An 8,685-nucleotide genomic window follows, 5' to 3' on the forward strand; every position below is an offset into this window, starting at 1 on the left:
TATATATATATATATATATATATATATATATATCTTCTTTAATAAATAATGGGAGGATAAATAGGGGGGGCAGAGGGAGGGGGTTGAGAGGGGTCAAATGCCCCCCTCACATCCCAAAAAATTATATATATATATATATATATATATTAGCTACTTATTATGTAGCAAAAAATCACCAAAAGCTCTTTACATTCAATTTAAAGAGGCTTTTAGCAAAATGCTACAGTACTCGATAACACTCTTTGAGCCTTGTTTTTTTTTTTTTTATTGATTTTTTGTACTCTCCAAATGTGGAAAGAGAGAAAGAGAGATTGAGAAAAAAAAAATAAAAAAAACAAAAATGATTTAGAGGGTGAAATACTGACCTAGAGATCTGCAACAATTGCTAGATATGAGAGAACAAAATTAGAGCCACATGCCAAAGTAAATTTTGGATTACTCAGCTACTTGCTTGAACAATGAACCCCATAAGATTTTCATATTTGTTGTTTGAATTGTTAGCAATTCAGATAGTAAATTGCTAAGAATCCAAATCCGACATTAATTTTGAGATGTATGCTGTTTTGAAAAGTTATGTAATTAAAATACGAAAATTTAGGTAAGGAATGTGAATGCCGGCCTAACCCTAACTCCTAACCTAAGTATTAATTGGACCATAAAATAAATTTTTGTCAAAGAGTTTGGCGAATGAAATTTGATTCAAGTGACAAATGACCAAACCGCATGGCGCATAACATGGAGAAATAGTCAAAAGGACAACAAGTCTTATTTTGTCCCTGCGTGGTGCGTTATCATGTCGCTCTCCCCATGTTATCTCCTCTCTTTCTATAAACTTCATCATTTGTCCATCATCTTCCATTTGCCATAAAGCTCTTTTCTTCTCCAATGGATTCACGACTACTCGCTCATATTCTTCTCCTTGTTATCGCCCTCCAACTTCCTGCAACACTTCAAGATTACACCAACGTGACTGTGGGTGCAGCTCTCTTTGCCACAGAGGATAACTCCACATGGACTTCACCATCCGGCGACTTTGCTTTCGGGTTCCGCCGCCTTCCTGGCGAACAAGACCAGTTCCTCCTGGCTATCTGGTTTGCCAAGCTACCGGAAGAAACTATTGTTTGCTCTGCCAACAGAGATTACCTGGCGGAGAGAGAATCAAAAGTGGAGCTAACAACCGCCGGGCAGCTAGTTTCCGCGCTTCTAATGGCATGGAGTATTGGAGGTCCAACTACACCGAGAATCCTGGAGTGTCGCATGGGGCCATGCTAGACGCTGGGAACTTCGTGATTACAAGCAGAGATTCAAGCATCATATGGGACAGCTTCAACGAACCAACCGACACCATCTTACCAACCCAAGTATTGGGATTTGGGAACAACCTTTTTTCTAGTTTGTCTGAAGACAATTACCAGCGGGGCAAATTTCAGCTCCGTTTCACTAAATATAATCTGATACTTAACCAAATAGATGTCTACACCGGAAATCCTTACGGAGCTTACTACACCAGCCTGGATGTTTCTGAGCTAATGTTGTACAAGCTAGTCAGGCAACCTTCAAATCGGGAACTCACGAAGCCAAAACACATCAAACCTTACATCAAAGGGTGTGGTCATTGGGGCAGACTCCTACTACAGGGCAACGCTTGATTTTGATGGAATCTTCAGGCTTTATGCCCACCCAAAGAATTTCACTGGCAATGGCAGCTGGTCTGCCTGAGTATTTTCGACATTGTAGGAAGTGGCCCTTGTGGGTATAACAGCATATGTGCACTTGGTCCATTTGGTAAGCCAGATTGCCAATGTGCCCCTGGCTTTTCTCTCCTGGATGAAAGCAACAGGTATAGTAGCTGCAAACAAGACGATGTCAGCTATATGCATGAATGCAATGAGAAGGGATCTGTGATTGCAGAGGATCGATTTGACTTCTTTGAGATGGAGTTTGCTGATTGGCCTTTAGCTGACTATGAAATGCTGCAGCCTACAACAGAATTTGAATGCAAGAAATTTTGCTTGCGTGATTGTTGTTGGAAATAATTTTGGATGGTGCACAAATTTTCATTGATATAAAATAATTACAATATGAAAATTAATAATAAAATACATGAGATAAAAAGTAGAGTATGGAAAGATCTCACAATGCTATAGAATCACGCAAGAGCGTTGTCCTTGAAGGTTGATTCGTGCTTCCTGGAGTATATAACTCGGTGCGATTGAATCTCTTGACACGCAACCTCCCAGGATTAGACTATAGCGTCTTTCTTCGTTAAGGACGCACTTCCAATAATGAAGACTAGTAGAACAATGCTTTGATCTTCTTGAAAGAAAACAAGCCGCAAAAAGAAAATAGAAATTGAATAGAATAGAATTCTATGCAATTGGTCTTCTAAAATAGAACAAAACTCTTTTATAAAGAAAATGAGTTTGTCTTTCTTTCTTTCTTGTTGCAAACTCACTCTACCATAGGATTGAGGATGTTTCCCTTCTTTATATAATGTCCAAATGGTCATAACACCAAAAAATGGTAAAACATTTGTTAATAATCAAATGGTCAAACTACAATAAAACTTGTTAAAGACTAACGGTCAAAACGGTAAAAATCAATTAAAACTAATTTTTATTTAATAACTCATAATCAAGTAATAAATACAAACGGTTATAAACCAAAATGGTTAAAGATGATTTTTATTTATCATAAAAACCTTTAAGAAGATATTATTAAATGATAAAACATTTCCAAATGACTGAAAAATGAATGTTTGTAACAAATATTACAACAATTGTTACTGTGCAGTTGCCATTTTCCAGGACCCAAAGTATAATGGTGGCATAGGAACATGCTGGAAGAAGAAATTGCCGCTTTCTAATGGGAGGCTCAACCGGACTTCCAATATTGATAGAAAAGCTCTATTCAAGAAATTGAAATTGGAACCGAACAGCTCTTCCCAGAATCCGATGAATCCAACCCGGGTGGAAGACAGCAGAATCAAGCAATAGTACTAATCCTCGCAGTCCTCCTAGGTACTTCGGCACTTTTTAACTTCTTTTCTCTCGCTTCGATTTCTCTAGTTGTCTTCTGTTTGTGGCAAGGAAAACTACCAAACTTCTATAGAACCTTAAATACGAGAGATCCAAAGATAAATATTCTACATTCCTTTACATACAAAGATCTTGAAGAAGCCACTAATGGGTTTAAAGAAGAATTGGGTTGGGGTTCTTTTGGCATAGTTTATAAAGGTGTACTAATAGTATCAAGTTATAGCAAACATGTTGCTGTCAAGAGCCTAGACAAGTTGGTGAGGGAAGGTGAGAGGGAATTCAAAACCGAAATGACTGTGATCGGCCAAACTCACCATAAGAATCTGGTTCGGTTACTTGGCTACTGTGAAGAGGGTGAGCATAGACTTTTGGTGTACGAGTTTATGTACTATTAGAATTTCATTAAATAAATCTGTCTTACTCCATAGCATTTGAACAATAATGAAAAGAATGTAAAAACATATCTTCTTCGTTAGAAGCTGAATCTGCCATCTTCCTCCCTTTGTCCTGTTGTGTTGTGTGTGTAGAGGGCACTAGTCTCTCAACCCTAATTGCTCTAATGAAGTCTAATGGGCTAACTTCATTTATATATGTAGGGTGAGAGTACATGGCTTCCTCAAGTGTTTATAGGATTGGTCCAGCCCATTATGGACCCAAATATTAAAATGACTATGTCAGTCTACCAAAAAGTGAAATAAAATACAACAATCTCCCACTTTGACTGCATAAGTCATTTAATTACCAAATAAACCAAAATAAGCATCCCAAAACACAATCTGATCCAAATGTGTTTGCAACTACAAGTTAAGAACACATCGATAGGATGTATAACATATAACAAGTATTTACAATCACGTGATCTAGAAAAATAGAATGCAAGTATTGCACACAAATAGCACAAATAGTGATTATTATATTTTCAAATGAAGCCCACTGAGACAGACTAATACACAATGTCTCACCAAGACTCACACATGATGTCTCGTATCACAACGTCAATGTCATAGTTAACATAAATGCATGCAAAGCAATATATATGGCAACACAAAAATATTCACAGTATACACAAGGCATATAACTCCCACTAACTTAATAGAACAAAAGACTCTAACAATCCCATGAGTCGCATGTTTCTGAAACACTATAGAAGCCAAAACCCTTGGTCATTGGGTCCGCCAACATATGTTTTATGGGAGTATGCATAACTCAAATGTGAGATTCAACTAACTTTCTCTCTAGAAATAAATATTTTTATGTCAATATGCTTGTATCGTAAGGAGCTCCTAGTATTCCAAGAGAGAAAATTGTTGCAGACATAACTCAAAATATCTCTAACAGCATCACAATGGTATTTAGACTACCCAGCCCTGAGATAAAATTCTGCAGCTATGTATCCTGATATATAGCCTCACAATAAGCTACACATTATGCATGTCTCAATAGTTGAGGAAGCTATAAGTGTTTGTACTTTATATGACACTTTTCGCGTAGTAGTTCTTCCCCCATCACAAATATCTGGACAAACAAAATAATTGGCATCACAATATCCAACTACATCAAGAATGTGAATTACCGTTACGTTAACACAAAGTTCCTAACACCACCGCAAGTACCTTAGTACTTCTTTTCAATTTTCAAGTGACTCAAGTATTTACTAAGTGCACCAACAATATAATCATATAATTTTATGTACATACTTAAGTGTACATCAAGCTGCATACAGTTAATGCAAATATGATTGCTTGGAGGTATTGAAACTTAGAAGTTATCACATTTTCACAATATGTGTCTTTCCAAGATAAACATGTTAGGATCACCAATGATTGAGGATGTCACAATAAATTTATGATGCATGTGAAAACATAATATGCACTCATAAATATCCTCATTCACCGAATAGTAAGATTTTTATCTTACACACACATTAGAGTTCGCAATACACATTGCACTTTTACACATTATTTTCATCTCAAATTTATGCTAGAGTCTCTAACACATAATGAACTCTTACACACTTTTTTTTTTTTTGTCAAATCCATGCTAGAGACTGCAACACACAATTGACTCTTACGCATTATGTTTATCTCAATTCCATGCTAGAGTTTCTAACACATAATGAACTCTTACGCACTATTTTTATCTCACATTCATGCTAGAGTTAGCAACACACAATTGACTCTTACGCATTATTTTTTATATCAACTCCATGCTAGAGTCCATAGTACACAATAGACTTTTACGCACTAATTTTTTTTTTTCTTATCAAATTCTATGCTAGAATGCGCAACACACAATGAACTTCTACACATGATAAAGCAAAATAATTAAATATAAAGACTCGAAATAACCCGTCATCGAGAGGATGAGACTAGGTAACTAAGTGCAAAATATCTAACCATTTTCTTCATCGTCCCAAGTAGCCTACCAAAAAATAATTTACCGATAGGGCAAAGTAATTATCCATATAGACCTTGGTATAACGGTTCACAAAATAATAACCTTGCAGATATTTATTTATTTATTTTGAATAACATCCAATAAAACCTAATAATTTATCATGGCTAGTCTCACAATATGTGAGTATGTAATCACTCAAAATCATTCATTTTGATGTACAACATTATCCACATTGAATCAAACCCAATAATTTATCATGATTAGTCTCACGATAAGTATATACATAACCATTCAAAATCATTCACTTTGGTGTATAACAACATTATCCACATTTAACCAATAAATCCGAATAATTTATCATGATTAGTCTTACGATAGACGAGTACGTAACCATTCAAAATCATTCACTTTGATGTACTTAAAATCTATGAACATTTAACCAAAAGTTCATTTATCTATAAGTGAATATCATTATACATACAAGTAGTTCAACTTCAATTGGAAGATAATAGAAAATCATAAATATCACCTCCAATCATAATCAAAATGAACATCAGTCTTAAATTATATATCTCATTTTAAAAATCTTTTATGGGTTAAATTCACTTTACCCCCTGAAGTTTCAAGGGTTTTTCAATTCGAACCCCAATGTTTAAAAATTGGCAATGTACCCCCCTAATGTTTCAAAAATTTTCAATTCAGACCCTCCGTTACTAATTTCCGTCTAATTGGATGGAAATCATCCCACGTGCGTCTCACGTGGGATTTTGATGCCCTCTATTCTAATTTTGCTCTCATTAAAACCTATGAAATTACATAATTACCCTCAATTTCATAGGTTTTAATAAGGGTAATTATGTAATTTCATATGTTTTAATGAGAGCAAAATTGGAATAGAGGGCATCAAAATCCCACGTGAGATGCACGTGAGATGATTTTCGTCCAATTAGACAAAAATTAGTAACGGAGGGTCTGAATTGAAAATTTTTGAAACATTAAGGGGGTACATTGCTAATTTTTAAACATTGAGGTTCGAATTGAAAAATTCCTGAAACTTCAGGGGATAAAGTGAATTTTTCCCAACTTTTATTAGGTAAAAATGGAAAAGAAATCCATTTATATGTCTCACTTAGTCCAGAAATATTTTCACATAACTCATTAAAACGGTTACCAAGTACATCTTTACAATAATAAAGACACAACATATGAAAAATTACTTGATAATCATTATAAAATATTATGGACAAAAATTGAATTTTTTTCCATTAAATAAGAATTTTATATGCACAAATAATCTCTAGATTTACCCGAAGATATTTTTCAAACAAACTGGAGATTTAACCAATAGACACTAAAAAAGCATTCAATCAAAATAATACAAAATTGTGGCAACCACAAAATTACACAACATGCACGGCATCACTGAATTACAATAAGGGCAATAATGTATCATATATAAACATACCGATGCTCTCAAGATTCGCAAAACCCTTTATTGAATTAACGATAAAATCTAACAATTTATCGCAGTTAGTCCAACGATAGGTAAGAGCATAACTGGTCAAAATCATCAATTTTTATATGTAACATAATTATTCATTCACAAAAAAAAAAAAAAAAAAAAAAAAAAAAAAATTATTGAATTTGCGATAAAATCCAACAATTTATCACAGTTTGTCCCACGATAGGTGAGAACATAATCGGTCAAAATCATCGATTTTATACATAACACAATTATTCATATTGCACAAAATTTCTTAATCTCAATAAGAATGTATATAAATTCACATAAATATCTCAAAACGAATGCATATAATTTCACGAGAAAAATAATATGTGCACCCTTTTATTATAACATATACCTGAAAATTAGCATTTGTTCATAACCACATATTTCAGTATTACAAATATTATGAACAATGTATACTAAACAATGTGTATACAAAATACGCATATATTAACATTTTTTGTTTTTTTAATATAATACTTACCCCTTTCTTTTTATTTCTCAATATGGGACATCACACTCAAATACCTACGCCGCCATGAAAATTGTGAGGCCTTGGGCCAAGGCATCCACAAAATAAAATAAAAAACGCTGATTTTTATTTTTATTTTATTTTATTTTGTGGATGCCTTGGCCGAAGGCCTCGCAAACATATCTATATCTATTTTAGATCCTGTCCACACCAGGTACGAGTGGGTTCTCATGTTTCATTCGTAATGGAATATCCAAAGGACAAAATTTCAAAACAAAGCTTGAAATGGTAATGGAATCTAAAGGACAGAAAAAAGCCATGTAAAAGTCAAATAAAAAATAAATAAATAAAATTTGCCTGAAAATTGGAGTGATAAGACCAAGTTGGCAACAAAGAATGAAAATTGCATCAGGAATTGCTAGAGGACTCATGTACTTGCATGAAGAATGCAGCACGCAAATCATTCATTACGACATAAAGCCTCAAAACATACTCTTGGATGATTCTTTTACAGCAAAAATTTCTGATTTTGGACTGGCAAAGCTTTTGATGAGCCAGCAGACGCGGACTCTCACCGTCATCAGGGGAGCTAAAGGATACGTTGCACCAGAGTGGTTCAGGAATATTGCAGTCACAGTAAAGGTGGATGTTTATAGTTTTGGGGTCATGCTGCTGGAGACCATTTGCTGCAGGAGGTGTGTAGAAATTGAGATGGAGAGGGCTGCAATTAATACTAATTGAATGGGCGTATGAATGTTATAGTAATGGTGAAGTTGAAAGACTGGTGGAAAATGATGAGGAGGCTTTAAGTGATCTAAAGAAGGTGGAGAAGTTGGTGATTGTGGCAATTTGGTGTGCTCAGGATCTGCCATTATTGAGGCCTTCCATGAGGGAAGTCAGTAACATGATAGAAGGCATTCTTGAGGTTTCTACACCCCCGTGTCCTTTCCTCTACAGTTCAATGTCTGGATCTGATTTTCAGTCATCCTAGAAAGAACTATCAACTATTAATACAGATGTAGTGTCAAGGAATTTCTTAATTTTACGTACTTCACAACTTCCATATAATGTTTTACTTCTAGATTTATATTAGCAGACAATGAATTCCCTTTTTTTTTTTTTTTTTTTTTAATCCGAATAGAAAATCAAATAAGAGACTAATTAAGAATGCTTCCGAGCACAAGGTTAGAAGTAGCCTATCTAGCTAAAAGATGTGCACAATAATTTGCAACGTTAAACACTTTACAAGCCTTCAAACTATGAAAAAAGGG

At 34.6% G+C, this 8,685-nt stretch overlaps 1 pseudogene; it reads left to right on the forward strand.

Annotated features, from left to right (window-relative positions):
• The first annotated feature begins 885 nt into the window (after positions 1 to 885).
• Positions 886 to 8,405, forward strand: LOC132167672 (G-type lectin S-receptor-like serine/threonine-protein kinase LECRK3; annotated as a pseudogene).
• Positions 8,406 to 8,685: the final 280 nt, after the last annotated feature.

This window comes from Corylus avellana, chromosome ca1 (assembly GCF_901000735.1).
Source record: "Corylus avellana chromosome ca1, CavTom2PMs-1.0".
In the NCBI taxonomy this organism is placed as follows: domain Eukaryota; kingdom Viridiplantae; phylum Streptophyta; class Magnoliopsida; order Fagales; family Betulaceae; genus Corylus; species Corylus avellana.